Here is a 15077-nt window from a genome sequence, read left to right on the forward strand (position 1 = left end):
TAAATCAGCCATAGGATGTGGGAGCTAAAACTGGGACTACTAGATACTAGATGTAAATCAACAAAACCAAGAAGAGAATTTTCAAAGGCCAATTTCACTTCCTTTACAAGTGTAAACACTTTTACATTTTGTAAATTTTGCTGAAGATTTCTCTTTTTGCATCCTCTCTGGCACCTAGGATAGGACGGCATACATAATAGATGCTCAATAAATACCTGGAGCTGGCTGACTGAATAAAATGGTATTAGAACAAAGTGTTATTATTAGAACAAATCATGCAAATATGACCCTAGGAACCCAAGAGGAAGACAGGTTTTCCAAAAGGTACTTCCTTTATCTCCCACCTCCAACCGATCCAGGCTCAACCTAAAGTGTAGGCAAAGTATGGAAATGCCATAAACCAGCAAAGTAGAATCAGTTCTAAGGATTGAACCTTGAAAAGAATAATGCTTTCTCCTCTTTTGAATCTGGAGATCTGGCTTTTGAGAAATAACTTTCTTTACTCTTGCAATGGTCCTGTCCCATTTTCAAGTGGTGAAACAACTTGAGTTAGTTCCCTCCTAATAAAGTGTTCCAGGTGTGCCTTGTATTTAAATAATCAAGGATCACTTCTTATCTGCCATAGGGACTGGTACTCTAAGTTTGTATCCATTCAAATATATTTTCTTGATTTTGCACAGATAACATGAGTGATAGATAAAATCTGTAACTAATATTTATAAAATACAATATCTGAGTCTCTCAGGGCACTTGGGTGGCTAAGTAGTTGAGCCTCTGTCTTGGCTCAGGTCATGATCCTGGGGTCCTGGGATCGAGTTTTGCATCAGGCTGCCTATGGGGAGCCTACTTCTCCCTCTACCTATATCTCTGCCTCTCTGTAAGTACATAAAATCTGCCTCTCTGTAAGTACATAAAATCTTTCAAAAAAAATCTGAGTCTCTCAAAGTCAGTTTAGGAAATTCAAGGCTATCCTAAGAGAAAGGTAAAAACACCATCATTAGACACTCAGCCTTGCAGAGATGAAAATGACAAACCTTACATACTTTGTCCTAGTCTGGAGCAGGGAATTTACTTTTCTTTTGAGAAGGGCCTTTAGATGCCAAAGGAAAACAAAGATTGAAAACAAACTCCTCTCTGAAAGGATATAAGTCAGCTATGGAAAAGATTTCAGAATTTCAGAAATCTTCTACCAATGAATCTTTCTGCCCACCCTAGTTTAGTGCTGAGACTCTATGCCTAGATTCTAACAAAGAACAAATGTCTGTGGCTATAATTATTTATTTGACTCCCCTTCTAATTGTGGATCATCAATGGCAACATTTAAATAAGCAATTGATTCCTCTTTGTTCCCTTCATTCATTAATCAGTGCATTTCCAAAGACTACACATTTTGCTTTTCAATCCAAGCTAAACATAATGAGGAAGTTTACTGCTGCCAAATGCCACCCCAAATCTCAAAGTTAGATATAAAGGATTTGGGGGTTGTCTATTGTTTTAGAGAATTTCTGCCAAGCTCCTTGTAGAAAAATAAGTTGACCTCATTAGTAAATCATGTCATCACCATTGGTCCATTTTCTTTCCGATTTTAGTGATGATATCCTTCTATTAGCAGAAGAGAGTTAAACTGTCCAATTCCTGAAGCAATTCTCCTTTGGACTTACCTGTGAAAATTGCTGAGTTGGAAGGGTCTGTGAAATCAGAGACCAAGCTTTGGTTTGGTGACTTTGGTAGCTTGACCAAAGTTATCCCTTGCCTTCCCACTCCTTTTTATGCAACACTGGGCTGTTAATAACCTCAAGCTGTGGCGCCACCCCTCAGACTACTTTATCTGGCCTCCCAGATCTACAGCACTTTTAAGGCTAAAGGGCCTCTAAATTCTCCTGCTCCTTGGCCTCCTCTGACTCAAGGATCTCTACCTCCCAGAGTGCTACAACTCAGCAGGAGTTTCCCTGGTGTGACTTATTTTGCTTTAAGGCTACTTTTCTTTTCTTTTTTAATTTTTTTAATTTATTCATAGAGATGCAGAGAGAGAGAGAGAGAGAGAGAGAGAGGCAGAGACACAGGCAGAGGGAGAAGCAGGCTCCATGCAGAGAGCCTGACGTGGGACTCGATCCTGGGTCTCCAGGATCACGCCCTGGGCTGCAGGCGGCGCTAAACCGCTGCGCCACCGGTGCTGCCCTTTAAGGCTACTTTTCTATCACATTTATAATATGGAAGCAGCTTGAAATTAAAATGCACAAAACTTAATTTTGGACACCAAAAGGATTTGGTGCAGTTGAATTCCAGGCATTGTCTGGGTCTCCCTGGAGTTAAGTCTGCTATGTAGGGGCCTCCTGTTCATGGCTTCGGAGCAGTTTGATAATTTGAAACATCTCTTAGCCATGACAGATCTCTGGTACAGCCAGAATTCAACAGATTCCTCCTTTCCTTTCCTTTCCTTTCCTTTCCTTTCCTTTCCTTTCCTTTCCTTTCCTTTCCTTTCCTTTCCTTTCCTTTCCTTTCCTTTCCTTTCCTTTCCCTTTCCTTTCCTTCCGCTCTATTTCTTCCTTTCAAGCTTTGTGCCCAACATAAGGCTTCAACTCACAACTTTGAGATCAAGAGTTGCACGCTCTACTGACTGAGCCAGCCAGGCGCCACCAACAGGTATGTATGTATGTATGTATGTATTATGTATGTATTTATGATAGTAACACACACACACAGAGAGAGAGAGAGAGAGGAAGAGAGAGAGAGAGAGGCAGAGACATAGGCAGAGGGAGAAGCAGGCTCCATGTACCAGGAGCCCGACGTGGGATTTGATCCTGGGTCTCCAGGATCGCGCCCTGGGCCAAACGCAGGCGCCAAACCACTGCGCCACCCAGGGATCCCTCTTTTTTTTTTTTAAATTGGAGTTCAATTTGCCAACATTTAGCATGAATACCCAGTGCTCATCCCGCCAAGTGCCCCCCTTAGGGCCCATCACCCAGTCACCCCAACTCCCCACCCACCTCCTTTTTTCACTACCCCTTGTTCATTTCCCAGAGTTAGGTGTCTCTCATGTTTTGTCACCCTCATTGATATTTTCACTTTTCCTCTTCCCTTTATTCCCTTTCACTAATTTTTATATTCCCCAAATGAATGAGACCATATGTTTGTCCTTTTCCGATTGACTTATTTCACTCAGCATAATACCCTCCAGTTCCATCCACATCGAAGCAAATGGTGGGTATTTGTCATTTTAAAAAAAATTTATTTATTTATGATAGTCACACACACACAGAGAGAGAGAGAGAGAGGCAGAGACACAGGCAGAAGGAGAAGCAGGCTCCATGCACCGGGAGCCCGACGTGGGATTCGATCCCGGGTCTCCAGGATCGCTCCCTGGGCCAAAGGCAGGCGCCAAACCGCCGCGCCACCCAGGGATCCCCATATTTGTCATTTCTAATGGCTGAGTAATATTCCATTGTATACATAGACCACATCTTCTTTATCCATTCATCTTTTGATGGACACCGAGGCTCCTTCCACAGTTTGGCTATTGTGGACATTGATGCTATAAACATCGGGGTGCAGGTGTCCCAGCGTTTCACTGCATCTGTATCTTTGGGGTAAATCCCCAGCAGTGCAATTGCTGGGTCGTAGGGCAGATCTATTTTTAACTCTTTGAAGAATCTCCACACAGTTTTCCAGACCAACAGATTTCTTAACTAGGATTTCATCAGTACCATTTCATCAGTGCCATATGGGCTTTCAAATCACTTAAACTCTGTGAGCCTCAGTTTTCCCTCTATTCAAAAATTTACATTTAAAAAATAGGGCCAGTAAATCTACATCATACATAAAGAATAAATGATATAGCTATAGAAAGTAATTAGCATGGCCGCACCTGGGTGGTTAAATCGGTTAAGTGGCTGCCTTCAGCTCAGCTCATGATCCTGGGGTCCTGGGAATGAGTCCTGCATTGGGCTCCCTGATCAACAGAGAGCTTGCTTCTCCATCTCCCTCTGCCTGCCACTCTGCCTGCTTCTTGTGCTCTCTCTCTCATTCTGTCAAACAAAATATTTTTAAAAAATTAGCACAGAGCATGATGCACATAAAAGAATTTTCTTCCCTCTGTAAGTTACCTTCTTTCTACTAACTTGTATAGTCCTCCCTTTGGACTTGAAAGCTGTCCAGACAGCATTCTGGAGTTTACAGTGTCATTTCCTTCACCAGCCAAGGAGCTCTCTAGCTCCTCTGGTGAAAGATATTCCAGGGAGACTTTTGCCCTCTAAGGACAAATGAGATAAATAAGCATGCTAAAGCTTTCTATCTTCTATCCTTGAGCACATACGACTATGGGAGACCTTTACTAAGCAATGCATCTCCAATTTAATTTCCATTTCCATTTCACAGAATTTTATTATTGGAAGAGCTCTTTGAGATAATTTAATATATAATATATATTTTATTTTACATATTAAACTATATATAATTTAATATATATAATATATATATTTCATTTTACATATTTAAAAAAAACCTTTAACCCAGAGCAATTAAGTGATTCATTCAGCTAGTTAGTGGCAGAACTGTGAACTATATACTTGGTTAATCAATTTTTATGTGGACATGTGTTTTCATTTCTCTTGGTACAATTGCTGGTTCATATGGTAACTCTATATTTAACATTTTGAGAAGCTGCCAAACTTTTCCAAAGTAGTTATACCCTTTCTTTATTCTGGCACCCTGGGGTCACAAGGAAATTATGGCTCATAAACCAGTACTGTGGATAGGAAATAGATACTGGAGAGAAACTACTTCTCCAAGCATGCACTACATTAGCCATGTGTTTCAAATTCATACTATCTATGTAGTTCAGGAATGTTGAACTGAGAAATTAACATTAAAGTGGGTTTAGAACTGATGAAGTCCAGAGGTGTCCAGGGACAGGGTAAATCTAAAAGTCTATACTTTGACAAACTAATTTAGAAGTGAAAGTGAAATAAACATATTTAAAGACCTACAGAGACTTAGAACATTTACCACCAAAATACTCTTACTGAAAGAACTATTAAGGAATGTACTCAAACCAGAATAAAGGAACCAAAAAGGAAATAGGGGAGTGCAAGAAGCAATGGTGAAAAAAAGTTGTTAAAGATGATACATCATGCTAGCTTATAGGATTAGCATACCCTTTAAGGTAAAAAAACAAAGACAGTAAAAGAAGAAGAAAAAATTACAAGCTAATCTTATCCATGAACATAGGTGCAAAAATCCCAAATAAAATATAAACAAATAAAATTCAATTTCATGATCAAGAAGGATATTACCACAGGAATGGTTCCACATTAGAAACTTTATGTGTCAGTGGGGGATGGACTAGATATACGTTGGATATTAAAGAGGGCACTTGTGATGAGTACTAGGTGTTATATGTAAGTGACGAATCACTGAATTCTACTGCAGAAACCAATATTGCGCTCTGTGTTAACTAAAATTTAAATTAAAAAAGAAAATTTATTAATGTAATTTAAAACTATATAATCGGGATCCCTGGGTGGTGCAGCGGTTTAGCGCCTGCCTTTGGCCCAGGGCGCAATCCTGGAGACCCGGGATTGAATCCCATGTCGGGCTCCTGGTGCATGGAGCCTGCTTCTCCCTCTGCCTATGTCTCTGCCTCTCTTCTCTCTCTCTCTCTCTCTCTCTCTCTCACTATCATAAATAAATAAAAATTAAAAAAAATAAAAAAATAAAACTATATAATCATCTCAATATGTATCAAAAAGTTAAAGAGAACTCAACACTCATTCATGATTTTGCTCTACCTGTATTCATGATTTTTACTCCTTTATATATCACTTTTTCCTGTCCCCCTCCACAGAGAAAACCCTATAACAAAAATCTTATTAGGCAGGGATCCGTCTAAAGAGTCTGGGTACATGTTTTTTGCAAAAGAAGAGAAGCTATTAGGATATATTTCATGCTGTTTTCAGCTCTGATTAAAGTCTCCACAGAGAGTCTCCAGAAGATCAGATACATTGTTTTGAATTTAAGTAGTTATTGCCCAACATCACAAACTTTCCTTGCTCTCTTCTAGCCTCCTGCCCACCTAATTTGCAGCAGATGACTTTGCCTCCTACTTTTAAGACCAAAACAGAACCCTCAGTAGTAAACTCCCCTAACTTCTATTTCTTCTGCTTCTCCTTTCTTTCAACCTAGGAGTCCCTCCCCCTGCTCAAGACCTACTCTTCCACTAGACCTCTTGGCCCCATCCTTTCTCTCTCTTCTATTCTTACCTTCTGTCTGGAAATAAGACACTTGGCTAAGCTCTTCAGTCTGTCTTTTCTATTGTTCTTTTCTCCACCACTCCCCTTTCTTTTCTTTTTTTGAGATTTATTTATTTGAAAGAGAGAGAGTATGAGAGAGCATGAGTGTGGATGGGGTAGGGAGGCAGAGGGCAGAGGGAGAGAGAGAATCTCAAGCAGACTCCATGAGTATGGAGCCTGACCCTCATTGCAGAGCTCAATCTCATGACCCTGAGATCATGACCTAAGCCCAAATCAAGAGTTGGAGGGAGGCTCAACCCACTCAGGCACCCTGATTCCTTGGTATCTTTGCAGCATGTGGCATTGCTGACCTCTCTCTTCCCAAAGCATGATTCTGCTTGGGTTTCTATGACATCTTCCCTTTCCTTTTTTTTTTTTTTAAGATTTTATTTATTTATTCATGAGAGACAGAGAGAGGAGAGAGGCAGAGACACAGGCAGAGGGAGAAGCAGGCTCCAAACAGGGAGGCCAATGTGGGACTCGATCGTGGGACCCCTGGGCCAAAGGCAGTTGTCAAACCACTGAGCCACCCAGGGATCCCAACTCTTTCCTTGTTTTGTTTCTCTGATGGCTCTCTTTTCAGATCCACTTAATGGAAAGCATCTTAATTTAGCCTTCTAAATGTTACCATTGCCAAAGGTTCCAGAGCACCTAAACTTGTAAGGCTTTTGTGAAATTTAAATGAGATAATGCATATGAATTTCTTGGCACTATGTCCAGCATATGGTAAAAATCACTCAGTAAAGGTTAGGATGATAATGATGGTGATGGTGGTGACAACAATGACTTCACTATTTTCTTGCAACCTCTCTTTAAGTGAGTTCATTCTCTTTAAGTGTAAGTTCATAGACTCTCTTTATGTGAGTTCACCCACTCTCTGGGTTTCAGTTCCCATACACAAATTGATGACTCTTAAATCAGTATCTCCAGTGTTTGAGACTTTTTTCCAAAACACATATTTCCTGACTACTACTAGGTATAATTGGGTACTCTTATAGTAGCCTTTACATGGTTGTTAATATTATAATTTAGTATTAACATCTTGGTTTTTTCCCTTACCACTGGGTGTTTGTGTGCAGCACATTTCCATCAGAGAGCAAATCCTTCTCCCCTACAATCAGAATCAGGATTATTCTCTTTGTTCTTTTCCCATGGTACTTTACCCAGCCTCAGGTAGTTTCCTTCTAATCAGTATTTAGCTGAAGACTCAAGGGAGATTCTCTGTAGATCTTTGGAGTGCTCTGTCTTTGTGCAGCCCTCTTCTCTTCTCAGAATTCTGCTCTGTGAATTCTAGCTGGTTTGGCCACCCTGGATCTCTAGCTCCATCTTCTTAATTCAGGGAGATTGCTGAGCTCCACGTGGGCTCTCTCCAATAGCAGGATTTAGGGTCAAAACATACCATGGAAATAAAATAAACAAGACTTGATACACAATTAGAAAGGAAGGAATGGAGAATGCTGACAGTCTGAATTGTGGTGTCATTCCCAAGTTGGGGGATTTATGAACAAAAACATGGACTGGAAAAAAAAAACATGGACTGGGAGCTGGACAGGATAAGGGAGATAAAGAGCTTGGTTTAGGGTATAATTAAGGATGAGGTCTTTATGGGTATAGATAGCTGTATATAACCATCTCATGCTCAGAGGGAATAAATGAGTTAGAGATGGAGATTTCAGAGGCATGAATATAGAGTTGAAAGAGGACTTCATCTACTTCCATTTTGACCACAAAATTTCTAATTGGTTAAATTCTTCTCTCCAACTGATCTCTTAATTCAGGCTAAAGACCCCAAGGGCAAAGTGTCCCCTAATGGGAACCAAAACTATTCCCTCAAGCAATAAGGACTGCCCTGAGCCAGCAAAACTCCTGCCCATAACTGACCCCCCAGACAAAGATCAACTTGACCTTCACCACTCACCTGCAGGTACCCAATGTCTTCTGTCTCACATTTTCCTTATATAAACCTGGAAGTATTTTCAGCACTTTGGAGACATTAGTCTGCTGTCTTCCTGGAGCTGGCCTTGCTGAAATATTCCTTTCTTGTTTTACCACCTTTTGTGTCTCACCCTTTGGATTTTGTCAGTAGTGAGTGGTCAAACCTAGTCTGTTTAGGAGCCCTAGAGCCAGCTGCTCTTGTACCCCTGTGCCCTAGCTACAGAGTCTGTCATCCAGGGAGCACATACTGAAAACAAACAAAAAAGAGAGTGGAAAATATAAGTATGGAGTGTTCTAATATTTAAAGTGCTGCAGAGAAGGAAGTCAGTAAAGGAAACTGAGGGAACAAAGAGAAGGACGAGGAGAGCCAAGAGAGACCTGTCATTAAAGCCAAGGGACAAGAGGAATTTCAAAAAGGAGACAATATTCAATCGTGTCCAATGTTCCAGAAAGGTCAGTTATGATAAGGACAGAAAATTGTCTTCTAGCAATTTGAAAGTCACTGGTGACCTTAGAGAAAGTTTTTTTTTTTCATTAGTATAACGACCTTCATTGACTTATTGATTGTTCATTCATTCATTCATTCATTCATTCATTCAATGGACACTTAAATACCAGTATCTGGGGACATAAATATGAATGAGAGCCTCTACCCTGAGGGAATTCCCTGTCTAATAAACAAGGATCGACATACAGCTTAATAAGTGTTAAAATAGAGTGAAGTATGAAGAACAGACTGGTAGCACAGAGGGAATGTTAGAGAAGCTTCCTCAGAGGAAAAACTAAAATTGAAATCCAGAAAGATGGAGAGGGGCTTATCATCTCAGAGAGGGGACTGGAGGATAAAAAACATAAAGGGTCAGGGATCCCTGGGTGGCTCAGTGGTTTAGTACCTGTGTTCTGCCCAGGGTGTGAACCTGGAGTCCCAGGATCAACTCCCACATCAGGCTCCCTGCATGAAGCCTGCTTCTCCCTCTGCCTGTGTCTCTGCCCCCCCCCCTTGAATAAATAAACAAAATTTTAAAAAAAAGAAACATAGGGGTGAAAGCTCAAAAAGTGAGCTGGACTTCTCATATTGTTAGGCTAACAGAACTGGGTCTGACTAGGATTTCTAGAATATCTTTAGGAAATAGACCCCATACACTAAAAGGACTGAAGAGAAAGATCAAGTCTTAAGGGTAGGGCACAGCCAATAATGCGAAGGGTAAAAAAATCAGTACATAAATAAGTTGCCTAGGCTCTATTTTGGAATCCTTGCCTTGCTTGCACTGACCAAGTGCTAACCTTGTTTTAGTACTAAAACATTTACTTTCTAAATCTATACATGATAACCTTGTCTAATTCTAATCTTGCTTTCCTAAGGGACCAATTTGATTTTCTTTTTTTTTCTTTTAAATATTTTATTTATTCATGAGACACAGAGAGAGAGGCAGAGGCATGAACAGAGGGAGAAGCAGGGCCCGATGTGGGACTCCATCCCAGGACCCCAGGACCCTGGGTTCACTACCCGAGCCAAAGGCAGACTCTCAACCACCGAGCCATTCAGGTGTCCCTTTTTTTTTCTTTTAAAGATTTTATTTATTCATGAGACACCAATTTGATTTTCATATTTCATTATATGAGTTAGAAGAAGAAAATATTTTTCTTGCATATCTTATTTTCAGCTAAAACATTATACATCTTTGGTAGCTTGGCAGTGATAATTTTTATTGACAAATATAAGTGTATTAATTCCTTAATTTTAAACTTATTATTAAAGTTTGAGAAATGTAAAGTATGAGAAAATGTAAACTATTCCTAGAATATGATGAATATACATTTCAAATAACATACTCTTCCAAAGACTTTTTTCTTTTTCTTTTCTTGCATAGAAGAGCAGCTACAATCCGAGCAAATTTAAAAAAGAAATTAAAATAGTGGAAGCTTCAAAGTTCCCATAATCCATCCACTACATTTAACACCAAAGTAGTCAAATTCCAGCAAGCCTGAGGAGGGAAGACAAGCAAGGACAGCTCAGAAAGCAAGAAAAAAAAAAAAGCCCACTTTTCTATTAGGCCTTCTTTTGGTGGGGGGTGGGAGAGGAGGGTGGCTATGTTTGGTGTTTTAATGTCTACTTGACTCAGCTGCGGGAAGAAGGAAATTGTCAAATGCTCAGTTACCCTGTAGGAAGGCATAAGAACATCTGACGAATGTTTTTCATACCTTGAAGACCAGCTGTTCTCTCCTCAGATGTTTTCTAGTCAAAGTGAATTTCTTCATTTTTTAAAGAGCTGCAGCTTTTCTACAAGGGAGAAAACTGGTACCAGCTTCCAGAGAGGAAAAAGTTTAAATCTCATAGAATTCTCTACATCAGGAAAAACAAAACAAAAAAAACAAAAACAAAAAAACATGATCTGCACTTTGAAGTGTTTTGTTTCTAGACCTTCCCCATTTGCTTAGAAACTTTACACCATTCAAATCTCCCTTCAAAAGCAGATGTCTGTGAGGAAGAAGAGGGACAAGACAAAGACATTTTTCCAATGTTAATTCCCAGATGTGAGCTGCCCAGAATGAAGTGCAGCCCTGCTATCAACTTCCAGGACAATCATGGTCTAAATTCTCTTGACATATGCTTTTATGAAGTTTTAGCAAAAGAAGCTTAAATCTAGGGATGTGACAAAAATCCTATCCTTTTCTCTGCTGCCTCTCTTCTTTTTTTTCCATGATTTTTTAAAAAGATTTTATTTATTTATTCATGAGAATACACAGAGAGGAGAGAGAGAGAGGCAGAGACACAGGCAGAGGGAGAAGCAGGCTCCATGCAGGGAGCCTGATGTGGGACTCCATCCCAGATCTCCAGGATCACGCCCTGAGCTGTAGGTGGTGCTAAACCACTGAGCCACCAGGGCTGCCCTGCTGCCTCTCTTCTTGTGCTAAAACTAGACCTTTCTCTCCCAATTATACATGATTTATGTATGGGTTGTGACTAATCTTAGTCTGTCTAGGGTTAAGATAATTAAAATATAATTGTCTTTTAGGTTTTTGTCCTAACTGGTATTTATCCTAACATTTGAATGGAGGTGACAATAAGAACAACAGAATATATAACGCTCTATGCTTCATAGGTGATAGAAGCTTTCTTAGAAAAAGTTGTAAAGACTTGAAAAGGGCCTGAATATGGTGGGAACACATGTGTTAAGTTGTATGACAGGGAAGGAAATGGTAAGTTGGACATTTTGCAGGCAGATTTCAAAGTGGTACATTAGTTGTTGGAGGTGGGATGGATGAGAGAATGGTGTAACTGGGTGATGGGCATTAAGGAGGGAACTTGATGTAATGAGCACTGGGTGTTGTATGGAACTGATGACTCACTTAACTCTACTTCTGAAACTAATAATAAACAATATGTTAATTAATTGATTCTAAATTTTAAAAAGGAAAAAATCCAAGTGGTATGTTAGTAGTTGGGGTTCAAGGGGGTCTGTAGAGGGCATTTAAATCTAGAAGTTAGAAATGGCAATGGAATATAGTTGGGAAGTTGCTACTTTAACTGTGACTAGAAGAGCTCCATGTGGGGTTCTGGTATAAATTGAATGGACAGGAGGTTGTTTAGAAATAAGTATAAAAGCATGATGTGTGTGTAAATCCATGTTAAGCTGAAGTCATATGACTGCATTCATAACTAATTGCCAATTAATTGGGTACTGTAATAGTGCTCTATAGAAAATGGATTAATTCCAACAAGGCTCTTTTAAAAATCTCCTTACTACTAGTCTAGGTAATAGAGGTGGCAACTAGATATTGTTACAGGATGCCAGCTAAAAAAGATTGTGGAATGAATATGTCATTAAATGTTAATTAAAATAGCACCAAATAGACACTGGAGACTTGGACAGGGGAGGAAAAGTACACATAAAGGCAGAAGAGGGATTGCTTTTCCTAGGCTTTCCTCTCAGAGGAGTAGCTGAGGGCCCTGGAGGAGACTGCTCATGCCACAGAAAGCAGAGGAACCAACAAATATAGAGGAATAGGAAGACACATGTTCCTCTGACCCAGGAGGTTCTAGGGAACAAGTTTGGAGGGTTCCAGTTTGGTCAACCTGGGAAGAATGTGAATGTGGAATTTTATGGTTTGACTTTCTGATTTCTAACATTTCTTTTGCCACTGATCTCACTATTGGGGTGAAGAGGTGTAAAATTACAGAAGCTGGCTAAAATGCAAATATTAAAAGAAGCAACCTCAAGTGTAGGTCATTAGTCACCAAGTATAAAGATTACCTTTTCAGGATGCCTGGGTGGCTCAGTGGTTGGGCATCTGCTTTAGGCTCAGGGAATGATCCCAGAGATCTCTGGATTGAGTCCCACATTGGGCTTTCTGCATGGAGCCTGCTTCTCCCTCTGCCTATGTCTCTGCCTCTCTCTCTCTCTGTGTCTCTCATGAATAAATAAAATCTTTTTTTAAAAAAAAGATTAATACCTTTTCTAGTTTTGTTGAAGAAGGCGGGATATAAAGAAAGCTGGTGGTTCTTTAGAATCTGAATTTTAAGAAGGGATCAGAGGGGCACCTGGGTGGCTCAGTCACTTAAGTAGCCAGACTCTTGATTTTGGCTCAGGTCATGATCTTGGGGGCCCTAGGATAGAGAGCCCTGTGTCGGGCTTCCGGCTCAGCGGGGAGTTTACTTCATGATTCTCTCTCCCTCTGCCCCTCCCTCTCCTCACTTGCTCTCTCTCTCTCTCTCTCTCTCTAAAATAAACAAATAAATCTTTAAAAAAAGAAGGGATCAGAAACAGCAGATACCTACTCATTGTCTACAAACCATGTTTAAAACTCATTAGCCTAATATTCAAGGCCTTCCATAAACTTGCCTGTTTTTTTTTCTATGAAAGGAATTTGAGAGGTACAACCTTCCAGTTAAAAAATAAACAAGGATGGAAAGTACAGCATTGGAAATATGGTAAAGGTGAGCATTTCATAATATATGCAGTTGTTGAATCACTATATTATACAATGGAAACTATTATTATATTGTATGTCAACTATATTTCAATAATAATAATAATAAATAATAAAAGACAGCTATTGTGATTAAACACATTGCCAACCACACAGCAAGATAAAAAGCCAAGCTGTCTCTATATCCCCAAAACTGAGTCTCTTTTGTTTTAGACATCTTGGTTGATTCTGACAACTGACCATTTGGACCACTTGTTTTTTCTCTTCCTACACTTTAAACTTCCATTCTTGGGGCAGCCCCCGTGGCGCAGCGGTTTAGCGCCGCCTGCAGCTCAGGGCGTGATCCTGGAGACCTGGGATCAGTCCCACGTCGGGCTCCCTGCATGGAGCCTGCTTCTCCCTCTGACTGTGTCTCTGCCTCTCTCTCTGTGTGTCTCTATGAATAAATAAATAAAATCTTTTTAAAAAATTTTTGTAAAAAATAAAAAAAAATAAACTCTCATTCTTATGTTTTACATTCACCAGGAATGCATGAGCCTGTGAATTCTAAGCCCTTACCCACGAAGACCCCAGTGAAAGCAGAACCTCAAGCCAGTATGCTCTCTAAGCAAAACCTTCCTGTGTGGCCTTAGGTGTGCTGTACAATTTCCAGGTTCTATAAGTAATAAACTTTTATTTTTTCAGTTTCCTGATGGTTGTTTCTGAAGGGCATTTTGCAATCATAATAAGAACCAGAAGGCTTTTCCGACCACAACATTGATTATTGATAGGCTGAGCCAGCACAGAACAATTCTTAAGTTAGATCCCTACTCCCAATCTTTGTCCTCACCAGAGATGGAATTAGCCTTGGTCTCATGAGTACCTCTGTTTCAAATGTTAGCAGTTATTTTAGCCTTGACCATACCCAAGATACTTAGCAATTAGTCAACATGAACTATAAGGATGGGAAAACAAAAGGAGGATCTTTTTTTTTTTTTTTTACTGAGCTTTACCTGCACTAGACTCCCAAGATCTGCCATACAAGCCTGCTTTGATGAACCCCCAAAGAAATCTTCATCTCAGGGCTACAAACATGTTGTTACCTCTGTCTAGGCTACTTTCCTCTTCATTCTTTTCAGAACTAACTCTCACTCATCCTTTGAGATTCAGTTTTTTTTTTTTGAGATTCAGTTTAAATGTCATTTCCTCAGTCATCCACATTCAAGTTTCCACTGTAATTCTCATCCATAGCACTGTGTTCTTTTCTTTCATAAAAATTATCACAATTTGTAATTATATGTTGCTTATATATTTATAATTTATTTACTGTTTAGGTCTCCCACATAGAGGTAAGCTCCATGAGAGCAAGAATTAAGCCTGATTCAACCACTCTATACGTAACACCCGACAAAAAGCCCCATGTTCAATATATACCTTTGAATGAATGACAAATGGATCCCTGATCTCATCTGGTGACCAATTCTTCTTTTTTTTTTTTTCCAATTCTTCTTTTTTTTTAAAAAAAGTAGGCTCCACATCCAACATGGAGCCCAGTGTGGGGCCTGAACTGAAGATCTGAGATCAAGACCTGAGCTAAGATCAAGGGTCAGATGCTCAACCGACTAAGCCACCCAGGTGTTCCTCATCCGGTAACCAATTCTTGCCATGTTTTCTAGTTCATAAGAACTTGGTGGATTATCAGGGAGGCTTGTTAGTATTCAGTTTCAAGTTTAAGTATAGTTTTCTTATGTGAAAACATGTCAGACTTCTTTGAAGAAACATTCCCTTCTGCAGTATGGTTTTTAGAAGCATTATATTTGATCAACTAAACAGTCTTTTTTATTTTTTTGGGTTTTTAAAACTTTATTCACTTCAAAACATTTATCAGAGACATAATTATGTCCTGGGGTAAATCATCCTTTTTTAAAAAAGTTAAATAAAATC

The 15077-nt window shown here is 39.6% G+C and overlaps 1 protein-coding gene across 1 annotated transcript in view; it reads right to left on the reverse strand.

Annotated features, from left to right (window-relative positions):
- The window catches only part of ASIP (agouti signaling protein), a 53508-nt gene extending 51762 nt beyond the window's left edge, over window positions 1-1746 (reverse strand). Inside the window, exon 1 of the mRNA XM_055305132.1 lies at window positions 1662-1746. The gene's annotated coding sequence lies outside the window, so the exon portion shown is untranslated. The remainder of the gene's footprint in view (window positions 1-1661) is intronic.
- Window positions 1747-15077: the final 13331 nt, after the last annotated feature.

The sequence above is a fragment of the Nyctereutes procyonoides genome, unplaced genomic scaffold, assembly GCF_905146905.1.
Source record: "Nyctereutes procyonoides isolate TBG_1078 unplaced genomic scaffold, NYPRO_anot_genome, whole genome shotgun sequence".
Taxonomy (NCBI): Eukaryota; Metazoa; Chordata; class Mammalia; order Carnivora; family Canidae; genus Nyctereutes; species Nyctereutes procyonoides.